General features: G+C 40.0%; 1 protein-coding gene across 1 annotated transcript in view; it reads right to left on the minus strand.

Annotated features, from left to right (window-relative positions):
- Wnk3 (WNK lysine deficient protein kinase 3) overlaps positions 1-15,673 on the minus strand; it is a 126,493-nt gene extending 110,820 nt beyond the window's left edge. The window contains exon 1 of the mRNA XM_051179541.1: positions 15,441-15,673. The gene's annotated coding sequence lies outside the window, so the exon portion shown is untranslated. The remainder of the gene's footprint in view (positions 1-15,440) is intronic.
- Positions 15,674-24,932: the final 9,259 nt, after the last annotated feature.

Genomic DNA, 24,932 nt, shown 5'->3' on the forward strand with positions numbered 1-24,932 from the left:
TCATTGTCTCTAAACAGTCTCCAACTAGTCCAAATAGTCAAATATTTGAGACTTATGGAGATGTGTCATTTGGACCACTACAGCATATTTTTATAGTAACAGTAGCATGTGCACCTGTAATCTCAGAACCTGGGAAGCTGAGAAAGGACTGTGAAGTGGTGGAGACTCTGGGTCACACAGACCCTATCTCAAAGCAAACAAATAAACAAAAAAGTACTGGTAATATTTCATCCTTATAGAACTGTCATGGAATTCAAATTACAACTTGGGTTTTCAATAATTTGGGTATTTTTTCTTATACAATAAAGGTTTAGTGAATTTTGTGGAGTTATTTCTTTACTTTTAATTTTACATAGATTTTGGGTATCAACCTCAGGCCACCAGGCTTGTATAACAACCACCTTTCTCCATTGATCCATCTTGCCAGCTGCAGTCCGTTTTAAATATAACAGTAAAGTAAAATTAAAGTATTTTATTATGATTGTTCTATCTTCTTACTGGCCTAACTTGCCATTCAAACTTTATCCTATGTATGTGTACATAGGAAAACAATATTTCTTACAGGATATAGCACTATGGCTTTAGCTGTGAACTGAGGGACTTAGGTCCTGTACAGATAAAGAAGGGATTGGATTACTGCCCAATAAACACAGGAAACAATGTTCATTTGTGAAATGCAAATCAAACTACAATGTAAAACTACTTCATACGGCTAAAATAAAAAAAATAGTAAGTGTCATTAACAAGGATGTGGGAGAAACAGATCTCTCACTCCTTGCTGGTGGAAATGTAAAATGGTGCAGCTAAATATTACGTGGTTGTTCTACAAATGGTTAAACAAAGTTACCACATGACACCAAAACTTGTCCACAAAACTGGGGAGGCCCTGGGTTTGATCCCCAGTACATATAAAACCATACATGGTAGACCAACAAAATGGCTCAGTTTGATAAACCTGAGCTAAAGACCCAGGGCTTACAAAGTGGAAGTAGGGAAGCCACTCCTGCACTTTGGTTGTCTTCTGACCTCTACATAAGCGCTGTGGCACAAGTACTCAAACACACAGAATAAATAAATCTTTATATTAAATAAAAAAGACTGGGTTAGAGAGATGGCTTGGTGGTTAAGAATACTGGCTACTTTTCCAGAGGTCCTGGGTTCAATTACCAGCATTCATAAGTAACTTGAAACTGTCTGTAACTCTAGTTCCAGGAAATTCAATGTTCTCTTCTGTCCTTCATAGGCACCAGACACACAAGTTTTGCATAGACATACATGCTAGTAAAACACCCATACATATAAGATAATTTTAAAAATTTAAATTATTCATATGTGTGTACATATGCAAAAAGTCTACAAGTAAGCATTTGGGAAACAAGAAGATCAGAGTAAAGATCATCCTCCACCTCATAGCAAATTGATACCAGTGTATATTGCATGAGACCCTGTCTCAAGGGGGTGATTCAAGGGGTAAAGGCACTTGCTACCCAAACTTGGAAACCTGAGTTCAATCCCTGAAAACCACATAAGGTAGAACTGACTCCAGACTCCACAAAGTTGTCCTCTGACCTCCTCGCATGTGGTATGGCATGCATTTCCCCCACATCACTCATATGCACACACTGACAAAAAGTTGTACACGAGGATTCATAGCAGCATTATTCACTCGAGATCCTCCTGCCTCTGCCTCCTTCAGCAAATCCTATCAGTGTGCACCACCACAACTGGCCATAGCAGCACTATTCACACAGGTAGTTTTCACATTGCTGATTAATGGAATTCCCAAACATATTATAAATATCCAGTTGAATATTACTCAGCAATACAAGAGAATGTCATGCATGCTTATAAAATAAGACTTGATAGCATTATACTAAGTGAAAACAGCCAGAGGAAAAGTCCATTTGTTTGTTTATGTGAATTGTCAATAAATTAAAATCTATAGGAACAGAAAATAATCAGTGATTAACTGGGGTGAGAGCAATAAGACAAATGACCATGTATGACCTTTGGGTTTATGGTATACGTTAGTCAGACTTGGCCTTACAATGATAAAATACCTTACAATTTAAGGGAACAAAGATTTATTCTGGCTCACAGTCATCAGAAGCTTCAGTCTGTCATGGCAGAAGATCATGGAAGAGAATGACAGTTCACATCATGACAGTTAAGATGTTCTAAGAGCTGTGTGTGGTGGTACATGCCTTTAATTCCAGCACTTAGGAGGATGAAGCGAAAAGATCTCTGTAGTCTGACACTAGCCTGGTTTACAAAGTGAGTTTCAGAACAGGAAAGGGTATACAGTGAGAACCTGCATCAAAAAGAAAAGAAGTAGAGGGAATGGCTGTGCTGTGTGATTTCTCCTTTCCCCCCTTTAATCCATGTAGGTTTTTTTTTTTTTAATGGTTGGGTGTCACCACAACATGAGGAACTGTATTAAAGGGTCACAGTATTAGGAAGGTTAAAAACCACTGTTTTAAAGGGAAAAGACCCAATAACAACAGGATGTAGTAATAATAACTAAAAGGACAATTGAATAAGAAAAATGAGTTCTAGGACAGAGGTATAGCTCTGTAGTGTTCATTTGTCTAACACAGAGAAGTGGCAATGATAATAATTAATTTTTTTAAACCAGGCAAAGGATTTCACTAAGCATCCTTTTTCTGATCTCTTCATCATGGTTCCAATAGTAGCTCCTTTTCCTCCTTTTCAATTGTTTTTCTCATGGATACAATAGCTACTACTGTTGCTCCCTCTTTTCCTCACTTATTCCTGGGGACATGCATGCTAGGTAAGCATTTTAACCAAGGATCTAAATGCCTGTGCTTTCTTTTTATTTTCCAAACAGGGTCTCAGTCAGTTGCCCAGGCTTGCCTCCAACCCACTGTGTAGTACAGACAGGCCCTGAACTTCCCAGGGAGCTGGGGTTAACAGGCCTGTACAACTAGGACTACCTTCCAATACTTTTCCTGACCATAAAACAAAATACAGGCAGGGTTTGGAGTCAGAGAAACCTGCAATCAAATCTTGGTTTTGCCTTGCAGCAAATAATTTAACCTCACTCATCTTTTATTTTATTTGTGAATCTCACAGGAATAATGTGAAAATATAAAGTACTTAGCATAATGCCTGGCACAATATAACAATCAATAGATAAAAGCTTTTATTTTCCACTTCTTAATATCCCCTAGGGCAGCACTGAATTAAAGTGCTATTCAAGGCCATTGAAACAGGTCTATATGTAAGGTGCCTGCTGCCAAGTCTGACAATCTGAGTTCAATTCCCAGGGCCTAGTGAAGGAAAGAACTGACTCATGTAAGCTTTCCTCTGACCTCATGATAAATGCACACCTACCTCCATATATAAATAGATAAATAAATAAATGTAAAAAATGTTAATAAAAATAAAGCACTGTTGAATAATACTAACAAAAACATTACATGGATTTTGAGGGACTCAATTTAGGAAGGCAGAAACATAATGTATTTTTAAAAGACTTACCAGTAAGCTGGGTGGTGGTGGAAGATGCCTTTAATCCCAGCACTTGGGAGGCACAGGCAGGAGGATCTCTTTGAGTTCAAGACCAGCCTGGTCTACAAAATTACACAGAGAAACCCTGACTAAAAAAAAATAAATAAAATAAAAAAAGATTTTTCCAGTAATAAACCATGTTGGCATTGCTGAAGAGATATGCTGTACTGAACAACTTATCAATTCTATATTCAGCAATATAGAAATATAGTACAACAAAAGTCTACCAAAAAATAGGGCTCCAAATATGGAGCTTCCTCAGGCCTGGAATCACCTTTTAAGTCCATGGGTATATAGTATGGCCTATGTGTAATCATTTTTTCTTTTATAAAATGGTAATATAGTAATCTAAGCCTAGGAATACATGTAAAGGCAACTACAAAACTACTTCTATAGAGACCCAAGTTATAGGGAGAGACTCACAAATTTGTATCCCACCTCTATTTCCTGAACACATGGAAAATCCAACTTGAATCTAATACATTGTTGCACACCAGAAATCCCAACTACTTAGGAGACTAAGACAGAGAGATTACTTGAGCCCAGGACTTAAAAATAAATTTAATAAAACTCTCACCTCAAAACAAGATAAAAAGTAGTACTTTGTCAACCAATGGATCAAAGAATTTCTTTAACTTTTTATAGCAACTAAAAAAAGACATATTTAAACAGTAAAAAAAGCACCCATGTCTCATACATACATTTCTTATACATACAATTTCTTAACAATAAACACCAAGTACCAATGTACACTCACAAGTCAACATCTAAAAAATAAAAGAATAAAACTTAGTTCTTGTTCTCAAGGATTAAACATGTTATCCAAAGTTATAGTATATTATTTGCTACATTTTCGTTTCTATTTTTCATTTTTATTTCTATTCTTTTGCTTTTATCTTGTGTGAACTATCTGTGTTTTAGGGGTTTGGTTTGTTTGTTTTCATTTTCTGAAAATGTATCGTTATGTAGCCCTGGCTGGCTCAGTTCTTACTATGCAATCCAGTCTGATCTTAAATTCATAGCAATCCTCCTACCTAAGCCTCCTAAATGCTGGCTTTATAGGCCATGTGTCACAATGCCTGATACCATATTTCTCTATTTATTTGTTTTGCAATTCTATGGCTGGAATCTAGGGCCTCAGGACACATACTAGGTAAGTGCCTACCACTGAGCTATTATATGCCTCAAGCACATTTTAAGTCTCTGTAGAAAATATGCTTCTCTTTGCACCCTTACAGCAAGTTTGCTGTTGTTGTTGTTGTTTGCAGTACCAGAGCCTGGGCCTACCACTTGCTAGACAAGTGTTCTACCCTGAGTTCCTTTTTTGTTGTTGTTGTTTTGTTTTGTTTTTTGAGACAGGCTCTCATTAACTTGTCCGGGATGGCCTTGAATTCAGTCTGTAGTTCACTGTCTACTTTGAATTTGCAATCTTCCTACCTCAGCCTCATGAATAGCTGGGATTATAGGGCTCTACCATCTGGCCCAGCCTACACTAAATTTGGGGTATTTTGTTTTTGAGGTAAAACCTCACTACATTACTCAAGCTGGCACAAAATTCTGGGCCCAAGCCATCCTTTTGTCTCAGTCTCCCAAGAGCTGGGGCTACAAGTGAATAATATCAAGCCCAACTCAATAAACTTTTTTTCTTTTCTTCTTTAGGAATTTCGAGATAAATATGCCTATGTCTTTGAATTCTGAATACTTGGATAGCTCTTTTTTTAATAGTCATGACTTAGATTTTTTCCTTTTAAATTTCATTTTACATTCCAACCACAGTTCTCCCTCCCACCCTTCTCCTGTCCCTCCTTGTCTCCCCACCCCAGCCCACCCCCAGTCTATTCCTCACTGGTAAGGGCTCCCATGAGGAGTCAACAAAATGTGACACAATAGGTTGGGGCAGGGCCAAGTCCCTCTCCCATGCATTAAGGCTGAGCATGACATCCCACCATAGGGAGTGGGCTCCAACAAGCCAGATCATGTACCAGGTTTGTTTGTATCATGGTCTTACTGGCAGGGACCCTCTGATAGTCCAAGCTTCACAACTGTCTCCTACATACAGAGGACCTAGTTCAGTCCCCTGAAATCTCTACCACTGTTGGTCTAGAGTTTATGAGTTCCCATGAGCTTGGTTCAGCTGTCTCTGAAAATTTCTCCAAGAACCAGGCCTAGCTCCAGGAATCCAGTTGAAAAGAGGGAGGAGGGATTATATGAACAAGGGAGGATTTTTTTTCCAGCACATAGAGGGCTTTTATTCTTACTCTGTAGCATTAAAATTTTTGCTACTATAAATATTTAATTACACATGTACTATAAATATTTAATCACACATGCATGGATACAAGTATATACATGTATAAATTTGTAGCAGATATATATATATATATGTCTATACATTTTTAACTTTCACTGAAATATACTATTATATCAAGATGAATATATGCAATCTTTATACAATGTTGAAAAATTGCTTCCCATGACCTTTATACCAATTTAAACTTCCACATATTATATGTATCTTTGCCTTACACCCCTGACAAAAAAAGTCTCATCAAACATTTTGATTTTTCACACTCTAATGGGATTTTAAAATCTCAGTATGATTTCTTTTTATGCAGCACAGAGGAGTAAACCCAGAGCCTTGCACATTAGCAAGTACTCAATCACAACACTACAGCTTCAGCCCTCAGTATGTTTTCAGTTAACATTTAACTTACAAGTGAGGCTAAGCCATCTTCCATATAAATAATGATTAACAAGTCAAGAATAAGCCAGGGCTAGGGATGTAGCTAAACTGATGGAGTGTTTGCCTAGCATGCATAAAGCCCTAGGTTTGATCCCCAGCATGTCATAATCCAGGCATGGGACCCACAACTGTAATCTCAATACTAAAAAGGTAGAGGCAGGAAAATCAAGAATTCAAGTTTATCCCTGGCTACAACAGTAAGTTCAAAGCCAGCCTAGGATAGTTGAGACTTTATCTCCAAAAAAGGAAGAATAATTCCAAAATTCCTATTGTCACTGCTACCAATGAAGGAAATAAAGCAAGACGAACAAATATTAAAGGAAACGGGGCATAATGATGCACTCTAGTAATCCTAGCATGACAGAAACTAAGGCAGGAGAATTACATACTTCATACTGAACTGAAATTCTGCCTTTTTTTTTTAAGAAAAGGGGAAAAATGGGTGTAATGATACATACTTTTTAATACCAGCACTGGGGGTGAGGAGCAGGAGGATCAGGATCAAGGCCACCCAGACCTACATGAGAACCTGTCTCAAAACAGGAAAGAAAAAAACAAAACTAAAGGAGCAGATAAAGGTAAACCTAGACCAGACTACATGATTACCTCGAAAAACCAGCAGATCAAAACTAAAAAATAATAGGAAACAAAGAACTCAACATAAACACCAAAGTCAAAATCAATACTTGACATATACATCAGTAATAGTCATTAGAAAAAATAATTTAAGCTTACAACTACCTGTAACCCCAGTTCCTCTTCTGTTCTCTGCTGGTACCTGTAGTGAGATAATCACTCGGCCCGCACCTGTGGCACTGACCACGCCCATTGGGGGGTGGGGACAGGAGCCTACGTGACCTAGGAGAACTAGGTCTGGGGAAGCAGCCCCAGGGCACTCTTGCTTGCTGGACTGGACAGGGACAGAGAGCATCTGGAGGCATCCTCCTTGGGACCAGGAACCTGCTGGCGTTCATCTGTATCTGTTGTACGTTATTTCTCCCTGAATAAGCATTTATTCAGCTTATCTGTTTCTCCCAATCCTTCTTAATCCACAATAGGTACCAGGCACAAACATGGTGCACAGATATACATGCAGTTGAAACACCCATATACATGAAGTAAAATAAGCTTAAAAAAGAAAACATAATTTTAAAAACAACTAGCGGAAGCTGGTTATGGTGGTGCATACAAGCCATCTCAACATTCAGAAGGCAGAGACAGGAAAATGACAATGAGTTCAAACCTGGTTTAGGCTACATAGTGAAACCCAATCTCAACCCTCCCTCCCCACAAAAACACCTGTTATACTCAAAAGAGCAACAAAGTTATAAAAATACTCCATATGGCAAATAAAAATAAATCTTACAAACAATTTTTTATGGTTTTTCAAGACAGGGTTTCTCTGTGTAGCTCTGGCTGTCCTGGAACTCACTCTGTAGACAAGGCTGGCCTCAAATTCACAGAAATCCATCTGCTTCTGCTTTCCAAGTGCTGGGGTCAGGCGGTAGTGGCACAAACCTTTAATCCTAGCAGTCGGGAAGCAGAGACAGGCATTTCTCTGTGAGTTTGAGGCCAGACTGGTCTACAGAGTGAATTCTAAGCCAGCCAGGCTTATATAATGAGGCCCTAACTCTTAAAAATACACCATGTGCTTTTATCCTTCTATACACTTTTCCATTCAATCATCACAAGAATCTTGAGATAAGTAAAACTGTTACTCCTGTCTTAAAAATTAAAAAAAGGCTCAAAAAATAAGTGTCATGTGCTGGGCATGGTGGCCCATGCTTACAATCCCAGGAGTGGCCTGCCTGGGCGACATATAGAGAGATCCTGTCATAGAAAAAAACATGGGTTTCTATAGCTCCAGCAATTCTGACAGCTGATACAAGGGGATTCTTTGAACACTAGACTCGGGTTGGGGCTGACCTGGGTTATTAGTCCCTTTTATTAAAAAAAATTGATAGGGAGGGGTTGGGGCTGGGGAGATGGCTTAGTGGTTAAGAGTGCATAATACTCTTATAGAGGATCTGACTATGGTTCCCAGGACCCACATTCTGCTGTTCACAAGGAAGGCGAAGCTGACACCAGTGGCCTCTTGTGGTACCTTCATTCACATACCAACACCCAGACACACATAATACACTTAACTTAAAAAAAATAAAACCTTAAAAAACATCACTAGTGATGTCATTCAGAATGTTTGCTGAGCTGGATCAGCACCTCAGAAAGCCCAGTGTGGTAGCACAAACCCATAATCTCAGAACTCAGGAGGTCAAAGGCAAGATGATCCAAACTTCAAAATTGCCCTTGGCTATATAGCAAATTTGAGATCAGCCTGGGCTACAAGATATTGTTTCAAAAGGCCAAAATATTTAAAAGTAAACAGAGATCAAGTAAATTGAACTAAAATGGCACAGCTTGGGGGGGGGGCTCAGGAGGTAGGAGAAAGGGGCAACTCAGTAACAGAGAATTTACTTAAACAGTGCCAGGTCCTGACTTCCAAAAAAACAAGCCAGAGTTCAATAGCAGTATCTCTCACTCCTAATCCCACTTCTAGCTGCTCCTAATAAGGGGCCTCTTATAATACATGTGATCATATAACACTAAGTTCCACAGATATATACACTGCAAAATCGTATCACATTCTTTGGAAATAAAGTCTCTGCAAGGGACTGGTTACATATATATTAGTGAAGAAGTCAGCTGAAAGTCAGGCATGTTGATATTATTCCTACAATCGCAGGACAATAGGAGGCTGAAGATTACAACTTTCAGACTACCTGGGGCTAAATTAAACTAGAAAACAAACAAACAAACAAACAAACTCAGTGAAAATAGATGTAAGCCATAATTACCATTTAAACAAAAACTGTTATATTGTATATAACAAAAAAGTTAATTATATCTGTTATATAGTTTATGATTGCTCAGGTTGGGAATCTATCCAAATAATTTGAGCCAAATTCTTTTATTCTCTTTTCTTTAGTTACTGTTGTTTGTTTTGGTTGGTTGTTTGGTTGACTGCACTTAGGAGGCAGAGGAAGAAGGATCTCCATGAGTTTGAGACCAGCCAGGTCGACAGAGAGAGTTCAGGACACCCAGGGTGGTTACACAAAGAAACCCTGTCTTAAAAAACAAAACAAATTTTTTTTAAAAGAATCTCTTATAACTCAATAAATTATCTGGCAATATGGCTAACAATTACCTTTGTTGCAGGTGGCTTAATGAAAGCTCTGGAATAGATTACACATGACTGATTTCCATTTTTTTTCTTTTTGAGACGGGGTCACACTATATCATTGGCTCACTTGGAGCTCTCTATGTGGACCAGGATGGTCTTGAACTCACAGAAATCCACCTGCCTCTGCTTCCTCCTCATCGTCTCAATGGCTTTGCTGGGATTAAAGCTATGTACCACCTCACCCCAGAAGATTAATGTTTTGTCACCATAAAATTAAAATAAATTTCTACAAACTATCAAAAACACTCCTATAATTCCTAAAAAAAAAAGACAATCAAACTTAAAATGAACAAATGTCTTAAATAGACAGTTCAAAGCACTTCTTCAAAGAAGAAATATAAATAGACAAAGCACAACAAAAAGATGCCCTACATCATTAGTCATTAGGGAAATGTGAATCAAAACCACCATGATACCACTTCACACTCACCATGAGGTCATTAAAAAAACAGCAACACATTTTAGAAGGAGATACATAAACTGGATCCATATATATTGGGTGTTATAATGTATAATGATGGCACCTCTGTAGAAACCAGTTTGTATGTGATGCAGTAATTACTTTTCTATTTATATACCCAAAATAAGTTACAATGTGTATTGTATTCAAGCAGAATCTTACATATGAATATCTATAGAAGCACTACCCCCAGAAGTTTAAAGGTGGGTATGAAATGTTCATGAACTCATGAATGAATTTTTTAAAATGTTATATACTCTACAGTAGAATATTATTTAACCATAGACAGGAATGAAACATGAATACTGGGTGAATCTCAAAAACACGCTAAGAGAAAGAAGTTGGGCATAAGAGCTGGGAATATGGCTTGTGAGGACCTGATTTGGATCCCCAGGACCCAGGTAAAGCCAGAATGCTATTTGTAGCAAGTGTCTCTAATCTCAATATACCTACAGCAAGTTGGAAAGTGTAGACAGGAGAACTCCCAGATAATATACCCTGCCTCAAACGAGATCAAAGGCATAGACTGAATGAAACCTTAGGTTGTCCTCTGACATTCTTATGTGACATAAACACCAATACTCTCACAAAACACATGCTCATACACACACATCATGGGTTGGGGGCTTGTGCAAAGATTTAAAAGAAAAAAGTACAACATAAGAGGTTTAGAGTTAGTATTACGATTAGAGACTGATTAAAGCTATTGGCATAGGCAAATAAGGGACATTAGGTGTTAGAGGGGGAGAATGGAGAGTGAGCACTTACTAAGTACAGAATTTCCTTTCAAGGTGATGAAAACATTTTGGAATTAGGTAACAGCCCCAAATACAGTAAAGTTACTTAATGTCAAAGATGTATACTTTAAAACTGGTTTAAAGTACAGGGCGGTGGTGGGGCATGCCTTTAATCCCAGCATTGGGGAGGCAGAGGCAGTTGGATCTTTGTGAGTTCAAGACTAAGTTCCACAACAGCCACCAAAGCCACAGAGAAATCTTGTCTCGAAAAACAAAACAAAACCAAAAAACTGCTTTAAAGCTAGGTTTAGTGTCTCAGGCCTATAATCCCAGCAATCTGGAGACTGAAATAGGAAGATCACAAATTCAAGGTCTACCTAGGCTACAAAGTGACAGCCTAGACAACTTACTGAGAACCTCTCTCAAAAAGTCAAGAGGGCTGAGGATGTTGACCAGTAGCAGAGCACTTTCTGGGCATGTGAGGACTGATGGTACCACAAAAAATAAAATGAAAATATTAAAAGGTAAATTTGTTTCTGAGTTTTACAACAATTTACAAATATCTATGCTTAAAGATGGCAAAAAATATATTTCATTTCTACAAACACTTTTTAAAGGAGCCTGAGTGGGAATGTGGTTCCCTGATAAGAGTGTTTAAGTAGCATAAAGGAGACCCTGGGTTCAATTCCAAGAACAGTAAGGTAAAGGGAAAGAACAATGAGAAGAGAAAGCTTTATAAGGAAGGAAGGGAAAGAAGAGAAAAAGAAAAAAAAGCTTCATAAGAAACACATATTTGCTGGCCATTGGTGGCACATACCTTTAGTCCCGGCATTAGGAACGCAGAAGCAGGCGGATCTCAGTGAGTTTGAGGCCAACCTGGTCTACAGAGCAAATTCCAGGACAAGCTTCAAAGCAATACAGAGAAACCCTGTCTCAAAAAACCAAAAAGAAAGACATATTCCTGAAAGAAAAGGCATTAAAAGCTCATTTCTTCAATAAATCACCCTCAACAACTTCAACATTTTCCAAACCAAACATCTCATGATATTTATAGAACAACTATAAGTACAGTACTTATATATATGAAACCCAAAGATAAAATTAAATTAAAAATGGCATCAATACTAATTTCTACATAAATGTCTTTATATGTCCTTTACAGTCATCAAAATTAGTCATCGCCTAATAATATCACAAATTTTATATCTCAAATAAAAATGGGCAAGACACACGCCTGTAAAAGAATCTTGGCTTTTAGCCAGGAGACCTAAGTATATCTACCAATAGAGCTGGATACTTAATACTAAAATAAGAGACAGAAAGGGTTTGTTTTTTTATTTTATTTTTTTTTTTTTGCACATAATTCACATGATTAGACCTCATACAAAAACATGTACACAAAAATTTAAGCTCTCTACTAATTACTTTTTGTTTGCTTAGTTTTTTGAGACAGGGTCTCGATAAGTATCCCTGCCTGTGCTGGGACTCAATATGTAAACCAGGCTGGCGTTGATCTCACAGAAATCCATATACCTCTGCCTTCTGAGAACTGGGATTAAAGATATGTGTCACCACGCCCATCCTCACTAATTAGTTTTAATTCAGGTATTTAACTAGAAATTTGTTAGTACTATAACATTTCATAATTTCTATATTTCTATTTATTATGTTTTTTGCAGTTTTTGGCCTTATTAATTACAAACTAAGCAATGGGCAATTTAGTGAAAACAGAAACTCCTCTGCTTTATAAAGAAAAAAATTAAGCCAATACTACAAACATCTAAGCCTAAAACACTAAGAAATAATTATGGCAAAGAATGTAGACTTGTGATGGGAGCATTAATATTGGTACAAAATCAGAAGTGCAGGGTACACTAGTTACTGAATCAAGCTGGTTTTTTTTTTTTTTTCTGTTATTTTTGTTAGTCTGCGTTGTTGCTTTTGAAATGTGGTCTTACTAAATAATACCTAAATGCAGACCAGGCTAGACTAGAACTCAAACATCTGCCTCACAAACAAGTACTGAGATTCAAGGAACTGTACCAGCACACCAGACTTAATCTTTGACCTTTATACTCTCTTTCAAATATGAGGAAGATACAGAAAGATAATGAGAAAGTATGTGTAAAGTATGTAGACAATCTAAAGGGTACAGTGGAGAAGGCAGCAAATTGAAGAAAGGAGGGGCAGAAAAGGCTGTAGGAGAATAGTCCAGTACTTCTCTTCAGCCTCAATCTCAGCATCTGATTCAAGCCTTATCTCATCCCACTCCTTAAATACATTTCTATACTTATATGCCCTTCCACTCCAGGAATATCTAGTTAAAAACTAGATCACCTTTCCTGGAAGATTTGTACATTTCTAAATTCCCACTGTACATTTATATTTTTACCCTATTTAATGTGTGTTTGATACATATACTGGTATATATGCACACACACACACACACACACACACATATATATATATCTTCATCTTTATCTCAACTAAACAAATATTAACCTTTGTGTTAAAAACTATAAGGAGTCAAAGAAAGGGTTATACTCTTTCCGATTTCAAAACAGAATGCAAAAAAGGTTATTTTATTTACATTTACAAGAACTCAATATGTCAGCAAAACTTGTAAAAATAATCATGAAAAGTTAAGAATCCATAATCACTAATCTTGACCCAGAACAAAATGAAAACATCACAAAATCTTACCAGAAGCTAAGTAACATTCAGAGAACAAAATGTTCAAGTAATCTATTGTAATTTAAAGTTACACCAGCTGCAGATGCAGCTTAGAGGTAGAGGAACTGCCTAGCATACTCAAGGCCCTGGATTGGATCCTCATCATACAAAGAAACAAAAACAATGAAAGCAAGTGCCAGTTTTCAACTAAATTAAATTCAAGAATAACCAAAAACTAGCCAGACACCGGTGACACACTCCTTTAATCCCAGCACTCAGGAGGCAGAGGCCAGCCTGATCTACAGAGCTAGTTCCAGAACAAGCTCCAAAACAATACAGAGAAATGCTGTCTCGGAAAACCAAATAAATAAATAAATAAATAAATAAATAAATAAATAAAATAACCAAAAACATTAGGTATCACTATTGAAAATTCAAAATGTGATTTTGTGCATCTTGGCTAACATTTAGTACACTTTAGCTAACATTTAATACAAGGTATCTTTCCCTCAAGCTGACCAATTTAAATAAATTTTAAATTTAACAATTCAGAGTCATAAACTGTCTAAAAACACATCCAGTTCTGTCATATACTAAGATCTCATGAGAAGTTCTCTTCATATTAAAACTTATATGCAGAGGCAGGTAGATTTCTCTGAGTTGCAGGCCACCCAGGTTTACATAGCAAGTTCCTTGTCAGCCAAGCCTGCATAGTGAGACCTTTTCTGAAAAAACAACAAAACCAAACAAATACATGAAAAACGGATAACAAAGCCTCCAAAAATTGGGGGCAATCACTACTTACTACCCAGAATTTTCACAACTTAAGGCTATTAATTAATTCATACAAAAATCTCAGCAGTAACCCTTATGGAATCACACCTAAAGGCCGAGGCACGAGGATGGAAGGGAATTCAAGACCAACCGTGGCTACACAGTGAATTTCAGGCCAGCCTTGGCTACAGGATGAGACCCAGTCTGAGAGAGAGGGGGGGAAGGGAGAGAGGGAGGGAGGGAAGCAAGAGCCACAAAACTCGCACCTCTTTTGAAGGCTGTCTTGTTTTAACAGTGTATCGACTGGCAAGATATGGAGAGACATACACTCTGGGGGTTTCCACCCACATCCCACAATATAAATGTTTCACAGCTCTTTACTAAACAAAACCTCTTTCAGTACAGGGAAACCACCTCGTGACTTTTATCCTAACCCTATCATAGCCTCTCCTCCCCATTCCCAGCAAGTCAGTCACAGAACACAAACCACACCTCTCAATTCCCTTACACCTAACACAATTTACACAATCAGCCTGCTATGTCCCTCACCCGTATTTCAGTCCTATCGACCCTTCTACATCAAATGAACCTCTAAATTAAGGCAACTCTTTCCCCCACTCCATTCCCATCAATATAACACGCCCAAACCTTGTTGAACATCCCACTTCCAAAGCGATTCTTTAGTAGCCCCAATCTCACTTAAATGATCTCTCAGTCCCTTTGTCAACCATCTCCTGTATCCTCGCCTTCCCCCATCTCTAGTCTTCCATCAACTGCCAAAGTTGCCACCCTCCCCGACAGAAACAAAAAAGAAAAAAAACAAAACAAAACAAAAAAAACGCACCTTAGCCTCAAATCTGTCCTTCCCCACTTTCCTTGCCTCAATTTTCCTCTCCGTAGTCGGTCACTTCGACCCAAGCTCTTACAACCCCAGACCAGAGTCTGGCCTCGTCCAGTACCTTTGGGTGACTGTACGCACCCTGCCTTGGTCTAGCAGCTCCCCCTGAGGACGCACACACACTGGGGCGCTTACTCTGAACAGACTGTTGGCCGCCGCTGCCTCCTTCCATTCATCCTGGGCCCATTCATCTCTCAGCCCGATCCCGGACACGCCCCCCGGCCTCCTCCCTCTCTCAGGGTCCTGGACTGGCCAGGACCCCTCACCTCACTAGAGACTCTGACCGACACAGACCGACTCTCTTCACTTCTCCCTTGCTGTCTCTCAAGCCTCCTCCAACCCCCCGACCGGCTACACCGTAGAATAGACACACACACATATACCTCCTCCTCTAACGCCTCCTCCGATGCTTCTTACTCCCCTCCTCAGTGTCTCGAGCTCGTCTCCGAGTCCTGTGCGCGTGCGCGCGTCTCCCCGCGAGCCCACCGAGCCAGCAACCGCGGTTAGGCAAAGAGCGGGCGGGGTTAGGGGAGCAGGGTGCGAGCCCAAGCTCGCGCTCACCCTGCAGCTGACCGGGCGCACGCGTACTGAAGCCAGAGAATTCTGATGGACTGGAGAGGGGCGGGGAAGGGAAGGGAAGGGAAGGGACGGGAAGGGAGGGAAAGAGAGGGGGAGGGGCGGAGAAAGCCAACTGAGCAGCCCAAACTCGGAACGGCCCCTCTCACAGCAAGGTGGCTAGAGACTGGCCAACTGGCGCTTGCGCACACCTTCCCCCTCGCTCAGCGCAGCAAGGTGGATGCGCGCGTCGAGGAGAGAGGTACCCCCCCCTCCAGCAAAGAGAAAAATCTCTGCGAGGAGACACGCATGACACCTCCTGTGTGTTCTGAAGCACTGGTCCTCACAGCTGCTTTAGCCTTTCCCCTCAAAAGCAAACAAACAAACAATGAGAGGTCCAATCACACACCACTTGCTAGCACCCGTAGACCAATTTCAGCTCTTTGGAAGCCTGAAAATGAACCAGCTCTATAGATAAGTGGTACCCACCAGTACCTTTTCACCCGCCACCCCTCACTCACTTTTCCCAGCTCCCGATTTATCTCGCGAGACCCATACCTGCCGGCTTTGGGATTGGAAGTCGAAGCACAGATTTACAAATACCTGTCTCCTGGTTATGATGCGAGGGCAACAGTCATGGCATATACCACCGCCGCCCCCCCGCCCCCAGGACCTTAGTGCGCGCGGGGGAGGGGGGGCAACAACCAAAGCAGGGATGGAAAAGGGAGCTAACCGATTTTTGACGGCGTGTAACTGCTAGGCCTAGGCACGTGGCTTGTGCCTCACAGGCGGGTGCGGAGTACCCTGGGAATTGTAGTTTTTGTTCCCACATCTAGTCCCACTCCCATCCTCAACCATACATAGGCCTCAGACAGGGAGGGGGATTGCCGACGCCATTTTGTGGGGAACAATGGCCAGTGGCCCCGGTGATGACGATTGGGGGAGGGAGCAATGGTTTAAGGGTTCAGTTAACCTCCTCTGGCCCCTCGGTATCATAGCAACCCCTTCAGAAGCCTGGCCCCGCCCCCTTGCTGCTCTGCCAGGCTTGGACTGCTAGAAAAGGGAAAAGCTACTTTTTTCTTTTTAAACCAGATGCTGGATCTATCTCCCATTATCCACCTCCCTGAAAAACTCACTGTTCCTCGAATTAGTGAGTGATGTCTTCTTCAAGCTTTCAGTGCATGTTAGCCTATGCTCACTGGCTTTAAGCAGTGTTCCATATGCTGTGGGAGGAATTGTTTCTGTAATACATAAAAATCCTGCCTTGACAAAGGAGGAAACTGAGGCTCAAGGAGAAGAAAATAGACATGACTTGCTGAAGGGTAGCCAAACAAACACCAAGCAGCAGTTTCAAAGATTACCATGTTATTTCAAGTCTTAATCTGCCCATACTCCCATGAGACAATAACTAGAAACTGTGGTCACATTTTTACTTCTCTATGTTGGCTACTGCTACACAAATACCTTAAAAAATCAGGCTCACTTGTGGCCCTGCCTCTCTCTCTTTCTTCCCTGAGCTTGATGATATAATCAACACAGAACAATACTTAGGAATGCTAGCCCTTCAACCTGCTCTGATGCAAACTGTTCCAAGTAGGATGCCTTTGACTACTTGCTCCGTAATTATTAAGCAGTGTGACACACAAACATCTACAGCTTTAGAAATTTGAAAATCAGATGAATCTGTTCCCATCCAAGCACAGATTCTTCTCAATGTAGAAATACTTTAAATTTTTAAAATATTTTTATTCGATTCCTTTTTTCTAAAGGAACTTTGAAGAATGTTTTTATGTGTATGTGTTTACTTGCATGTATGTATATTCACCATGTGTGTGCCTGGTACCCACAGAGGTCAGAAAAGGATTACCTGAAACTGGAGTTATGACTAGTTGTAAGCTGCCATATAGGTACTGGGAACCAAACCTAGGTCCTCTGAAAGAGCAGCAAGAGCTCTTAACTGCTGAGTCATCTCTCAAGCCCCTTGGGATCTGCTACTATGCTGTGCAGAGCTAAGCACAAATGCTGTTGTAGGCAGAAATGAGAGTAAAAAAGTATGCTAATCACTAATATATGTTAGAAAACATTGCCTTTCTTTCCACTGTCAAGTGGCAATTGTGATATACCCATTCATTTATCATGAAATTTAAATAATTATTAATTACTTCAATTTGACTTTATATTATCTCATAAAAACAGCCTATAACCCAGTTAGTTTTTGAAGCACTGCTGCTGGGAAACCACAAAAATTTTCACTGGAATTACTTTTTTTTGGGGGGACAGGGTGTTTGAAACAAGGTCTTATGTACTCAGGCTAACCTTGAGCTCACTATGTAGCCCAGAATAACCTTAACTTCCTGATTCTAGTTCAAAATGTGCCACCATACTCACCTGGAATCAGTTTTATATGTCAGCATCCCAAGGCATATTCCTACATTATTTGTTTTCCTGCCTTGCCACCTCCTCCCTTGAGATATCACAAAACAGACTATGGGAGAGATAGAAAAAATTATAGGGGAAAAAAACTATATCTCAAAATAAAATACTGAGACAAGTATATTTTCTATTAAATGTTAGTATCCTGATTAAAATCCTCCCTCCCAGCACAAGTGAGCAGGTTTTTTTTTTTTTTTTTTTTTTTTTTGGCTTAGTGACTTACTTGCAAACATGCAACAGTGCAGTCTCTTTCTAGTCTCATTATATTGACTGGTCTTCTCTTAAAAGATAAAGTGTTTCAGCCGGAAAGCTACAGTGTTTCAGACCGACAGTGGTGACTATCTTTCATCTCTCTGGAGGCAAAGGAAGGGTGAATCTCTTCGAGTTCTAGGCCAGCCAGTGCTGTTACTGAGAGAAACGCTGTCTCGGAAAAACTAAAAGCAAAACAACAACAAAAAGATACAGTGTTTCCACATGTGCCCAGGGCATATGTCAGGGCATTGCTGTGGCACCTAACTCTTCGAAGCTATAAATATGGATAAGTCCACATTGCTTCTCTGTAACTGTGAGGTGTCACAAAGCTAAATGCCTCTGCCAAGTATCCATGGAGCAGAGCTCCTAAGCCTCAACTATGGTTACTGAAACAACTAACTATTCTCTACAAAAGATCAGGCCCTGGGGTCTATTTCCATCCACAGCATCACACAAACCAGGCCTTCTTGGGAAATGTCTTTTACGTAGCAGATATAAATTACAGTCTACTCACTTGGGTGTATAATAATAACAGCTAGCAATTAAAAAGCACTTCCTGTGTGCTTTAGATGAATCCACTGAATCATAAATGTCAGTCTTAACACCATTTTTCAAACTTGTAAACCAAAGCACAAAGAGGTTAAATATTTTTCCAAACATAACTCATCAAATAAGTAGCAGAGCTAGAATTTGAACCCAGTTAGTTTGGTCTGTGCTTTTAGACATTTTGTTGCTTTTGAGGGGAGAGAGAAATGAGACAGAGTTTCATGCAGTCCAGAATGGTTCTTGATTGAAGTCACTATGTAATTGAGAATAACCTTGAACTCTTAATCCCCCTGATTCCCACCTCCGAGGTGCTGGTGTTACAGACATAGCTCATCATTCCCAGCTCTGTTGCATCTTTCTTTATTGTCAATCATTCCCAATAACTTTGGGCTCTAAGCAGCTTCCCTATTCCTTGGAGCAAGAAAATAACCTCTTAATTCCTCTTGATGGTCCTCCATCCCAGGTTCCAGCCACATTACTTTTTGTTCTTTGGTTGGTTTTTTTTTTGTTTGTTTGTTTGTTTGTTTGTTTGTTTTTGAGACAGGGTTTCCCTGTAACTTTGAAGGCTGTCCTGGAACTTGTTCTGTAGACCTGGTTGATCTCAAACTCACAGAGATCCTCCTGTCTCTGCCTCCTGAGGGCTGGAATCAAAGGCATGGGCCACCACCGCTTGGCCTCTAGCCACATTATTGAGCCACTGTTGACACGTAGAAGCAAAGGTCATAATTCCTTGGTATAAAGCCATACAGATTAGCACTCAGCAATCTATTACCTATTCCCACATTGTTCCTTTATGGTGTCAGACCCTGTGTGACATTAGTGCTTGCCATTAATATGGTATTTTGTTGTTGTAGTAGTTTACAGATTGCCTATAATAGCTTCTGTTTCCCCAGGCTTTGCTTTCTACACTGAGATTGTTCCAGAAAGCAGAATTCAAATCCCTTCTACGTAGTACCTGAGAATATCCCTACAAACATTGCATTATCCACAGCCTTAAAGGACAGGAAGGGCCAAAATATTCTAGGTATATAGCCAAAGTCAATTGAATAACTATATCTATATGTTTATTATGGCACTATTCACAATAGCCAACACATAGAATCAATCTGTCAATGAATGAGTAGTTGTGTTACCCAGTTTTTAATGTCAACCTGACACAAGCTAGGGTCAGCTGGGAAGAACAAAGTTCACTTGAGACAATGCCTCTATCAGATTGGCCTGTAGGCGAACTCATGAGACATTTTCTTGATTGATGATTAATGTGGGAGGGCCCAACTAACTGTGTATGGGCCAAGACCTCTCTGGGCTGATTGTCCTAGGCTGCATGATAAAGCAGGTTGAGCAAACCAGTAATAAGCACTCCTTTTTGGCCTCTGCTTAGTTCCTACCTCCAGGCTCCTTCCTTGAGTTCTTGCCCCGACCTCTTAGGGATGGAAAGTGACCTGAGAATTGTAAGATGAAATAAACCCTTAGCTCCCAAAGTTGCTTTTGGTCATGATGTTTTATCACAGTAATAGAAAGCATAAACAAGATGGTAAAAGTCCCAGCATTTGGGATGCAGATGCAGGTAGATGTATGTGAATTCAGGCCAGCATGTTCTACAGAGTGAGTTCTAGGACAGGCTCCAGGCTCCAAAGCTATGTAGAGAAATCCTGTCACAAAAAAAGAGAGCAAATTCAATGTAGTGCATAAATACAATGAGTATTATCAAGCCATACAGAGAAGGAAATGAAAGGCTGGGATTATAGCTCAGTGGTACAGTGTTTCATGCCTAAAGTCCTGAGTTCCATACCCAACACCACAGCAAAAATAAAATGAATGAAATAAAAACAAAGGCAATCCTGGGACTGAGGACATAGCTGGGAGCTAAAGTGCTTTACTAGTAGTGTACAAGAGGTCCTAAGTCCTATCCCCAGCAAAGGGAAAGAAGGAAATATCATTTATGAGCAGTGAGGTAGAATTTGGAGAACACAGCATTAAGTGAAATAAGCCAAGCTCATAAAGACATGATCTCTCTTAAATGTGAAACCTAGAAAGCAGAGGCAGGGTTGGTTCAACAGGTAAAGGTGCTTGCCACCCAAACTGCATTTGATCCCCTGCACTCATATAAAAGTGAAAAGGAAAACCAGCTCCACAACTAGGCAGTGGTGGTGAACACTGTTAGTTCCAGCACGCCTTTAGTCCTCTTCCAGGAGGCAGAGGCAGAGAGTTCTAGAACAGGGTCTAAAGCTACAGAGAGAAACCCTGCCTTGAAAAAACAAAGACACAAAGAAAACAACACAACAACAAAAAGTAGAGTCAAATATTAAGTTTTCTTAATTAACAAACTTATTTTTAGTTAGGAAAAAATAAGTTCACATGACTGATTTTATAACATGGTTGACTATAGCTAATAGCAATATATTCTTTATAATTGTTGAAAATGTACATATTAAAAATTTTCAATTAAAAATAGTACATGTGCTGGGTGGTAGTGGTGGTGCACACCTTTAATCCCAACACTCAGGAGGCAGAGACAGATGAATCTCAGTGAGTTTAAGGCCAGTCTAGTCTACAGAGTAAGTTCCAGGACAGCCAGGATTGTTATACAAAGAACCCTGCCTCAAAAAATAAAAAACAAAAAATAAAAATAGTACATGACCCTTTAATTCCAGTAATGAGAGGAACCTCTGTGAGTTCCAGATCTATATAGCAAGACCTTGTTTCAAAAATGCAATGTATGCAGTGATATATGTTACTTTGTGTCATTCAGCCACTTCATGCTAAGCAAGTGCTGTACCACTAACCTGTATCTTGGGCCTTCTATTTTAGTAGAAGAACTTCAGGTTTTTCATAGTCCCAAGTACTCCCAAAGTGAAGATTTTTGTGTGATGTGATTTCAGGACACACAATTTAATCACTCTCTTGGGGATCGAGCTGTATTAGGAAAGCAATTACTTGGAGTATGACAGCTCTCTCTTCTGGTATATCTCTATTTGCTTTGAGGGTTGTTTGTTTTATTGTTGTTGTTTTTATTTTTTTGAGACAAAGTTCAGGCTGGCCCTGAACTCTCCATATAGCCAAGTATGGTCTTGAACTCCTGGTTCTCTTACCTTCACCAGTACTGTGGTTACAGGCATGCACCTCTACACCTGCCTCTGTTGGCAATCTTCACCACATTGCTTTGAACCTTTTCCTCTACTTAATCTTTTCTCATTTGCAGATATAATAGAAACACCTATATATATATATCATTCAATAGTATAGTAGATTGGGAACATGAGTAGAGTCCCAAAAGACTTGAAATTATGAGGGTATGTGTGTGTGGGGCGGGTATTCTGCTCTAAAACCCTTAATCCAGGCTCTTTCCACTTTAGTTACATTGCTATCAGTTTTGTTATGGGAGCTAACCTATGTAATAGAATGTTTAGTAACATCTCTGTCTTTTCAAGAAGGTGCTAGCAGCACCTACATACACTTGCACATATGCACATGTGCACACGTAGTTATGACAATCAAAAATGCCTGTAGGTATTTCTAAATATACTCTAGGTGGTGAGAAAATGTCTTATGGTTGAAAACCACTGGGGATTTTTGTTGTTGTTTTAGTTCTGGGGATGAACCCAGGGCCCCAGAGACAAATACTCTACCAGTGATCTCTTTTCCCAACTGATCACCATTTTTCTTTTTTAATTGTTTTTTATATAAATTAAAAACAATCTCATTTTACATACCAATCCCAGTTCCCGCTCCATCTCATTCTGCCCACCATCCCCCTATCCCACTCCTCAGGGAGGGTGAGGCTTCACATGGGGGCATCATCAAAGTCTGATGCATCATTTGGGACAGGACCTAGACCCTTCCCCATGTATCTAGGATAAGAGCATATCCCTCCATAGGGAATGGGCTCCCAAAGCCCATTCATGTACTAGGGTCAATACTGGTTCCACTACCACAGGCCCTATAGACTGCCCAAGCTCCCCAACTGACACCCACGTTCAGGGGGCCTGGTTTGGTCTTATTCTGGTTCCTCAGCTCTCAGTCTGGGGTCCATGAGCTCCCACTTGCTCAGGTCAGCTGTTTCTGTGTGTTTCTCCAGCCTGGTCTTGAACACTTTGCTTATCCCTCCACCCTCTCAGTGCTTAGCTGTGTATCTCTGCTTCTGCTTCCATTAGCTACTGGGTGAAGGCTATAGGATGGCATTAAAGATCACCATTTTTCTTAAGTTTGGCTTTTATATGCCTCCTATAACTCAAAACTGTGTAGTAAGATGGAGGAGCAGAACCTATGTTATGAGCACAAAGGGAAGAATCAAGAATCACAACTATCTAGTCTCCAATTTAGACTATTTTGCTCATTTTTTGTTTTGTTTTGTTTTTTTAGTGTTTTCAAGACAGAGTTTCTCTGTTAAGTCCTGGCTGTCCTGGAACTCTATGTAAACCAGGCTGGCCTCAAACCCACAAAGATCCACCTGCCTCTGCCTCCCAAATGCTGAGATTAAAGGCATGCACCACCACTGCCCAGCTTCCAGTTTAGACTTTAAACTGGATAGAACCATCAATTTTAGACTAATATTGGCTCAAAATATACTCTAGCTCCTAGTAGTGGAGTAAGATCTGGGAATTTTATTTATCCTTCATTGCTGTATTTTTCTCGGAGATTATAACTGTCAATGGTCTGTGGTAAGTACATGCACACACAATGTGATGAAAAGCAGTACTAGGGCCAGTAGTGAATACCTCTCAGTATCCATGAAAGTCTGAAAGGGGCCAGAGATGATGGAAAGAGACCTAATTATGTCTCTTTTAAATCTTGCTCTCTGACACATCTTAAGGTAGAGATGTAACTACTGAAATAACCTTCTCATCATCTCAGTGGTCGAGCCCCCCATGACTGAGGCCCTGAACTCAATTCCTTTCCCCAGTGGGGAAAAAGCTAAGTCTCTCTGCTTCCTGAGAATTGTTTCCCAAGGACAAACAAAACAGCAGTATAAAAGATGCTTCCAGCAGCAACAGATTTGGAAATGCAGAATAGCCCCCCCTGGTTGAGAAATGAAAAAGATACATGCTTGAATATATTCAGGGCTTTAATTTTCCCATGGGGAAAAAGATTCACTTATTAATAGTAAACAACCAATATTATAAATTTTATCAAACACTGATTATATATAAGACTTTGTAGTATATTACATTGTGAAATCCAATGTATAAAGCTGGGTTAAAAGACAATCCATTGTTTTCAGTTGCCCTCCCCTATGTTCACTTCTCACACAGGATTCCCAAGAACCACACAGTAGGCAACAGGCAATATTCTCAGGCCACTACTGATTGGACCAGAGTAGATAGCTGGGTTAATTAGTTTCTTATTCCCAAGATTTTGGATGGGAAAGAAATGTAGAACAGATAACTGTAGCACTAAGCTCCACTCCCATGCCGCAACTGCTTTTTGTTTTCTGAGACAAGGACTCAAACACACAAATTGTAGCCAAGGAAGACTTGGAATGTAGAGGCAATCCTTTTGCTACATTCTAAGTGCTGGAAATACAAGTCAGCACTGCTATACTGGGTTTATGAGGTGCAGGGGATCGAACCCAAAGCCCCATGCTATGCAGGCACTCTGCCAACTAACTTAGCTACATTCCAGCCTTGAATAGCATTTTAGTAATGGGAGGTCAATCTCTCTTTGGAGGTCTCTGTTCTCCATAAGATAAACTCTAGCTAGCTACTCATTCCAAAGTGGTGAGTCCTGTTGATAAGCTGTAAGCTTTAGGAGGTGTTTATAAAATCTGGGGGGAAAAATCTACTTAGTCCAGTAACAGGGCTGCTGCTTTTGCCCTCTGACAACTGGTCCTGCATAATAAAAGAGGCTAGGTTACTTAAGTGAACAGTTACCATGCGTTGTGGAATCTCAAAACACCACAGTATCTAGCAAGATCAGTCTCTGGTTTTTAAGTCTTAGAACTGACCTTAGGCTCAAGGGTTGAGCCCATCAAGTGAGTAGAACAGATTCTTACTGCCCTTGGGGTAGTTTCTGTTTGGGGAATACCAGTGTTCTTTCTTCTATGCCAGCAGAATTCCAAAACATCAAATCTATAGAAGAGGTGGCATTCT

Source organism: Phodopus roborovskii, unplaced genomic scaffold, assembly GCF_943737965.1.
Source record: "Phodopus roborovskii unplaced genomic scaffold, PHOROB, whole genome shotgun sequence".
Lineage (NCBI taxonomy): Eukaryota > Metazoa > Chordata > Mammalia > Rodentia > Cricetidae > Phodopus > Phodopus roborovskii.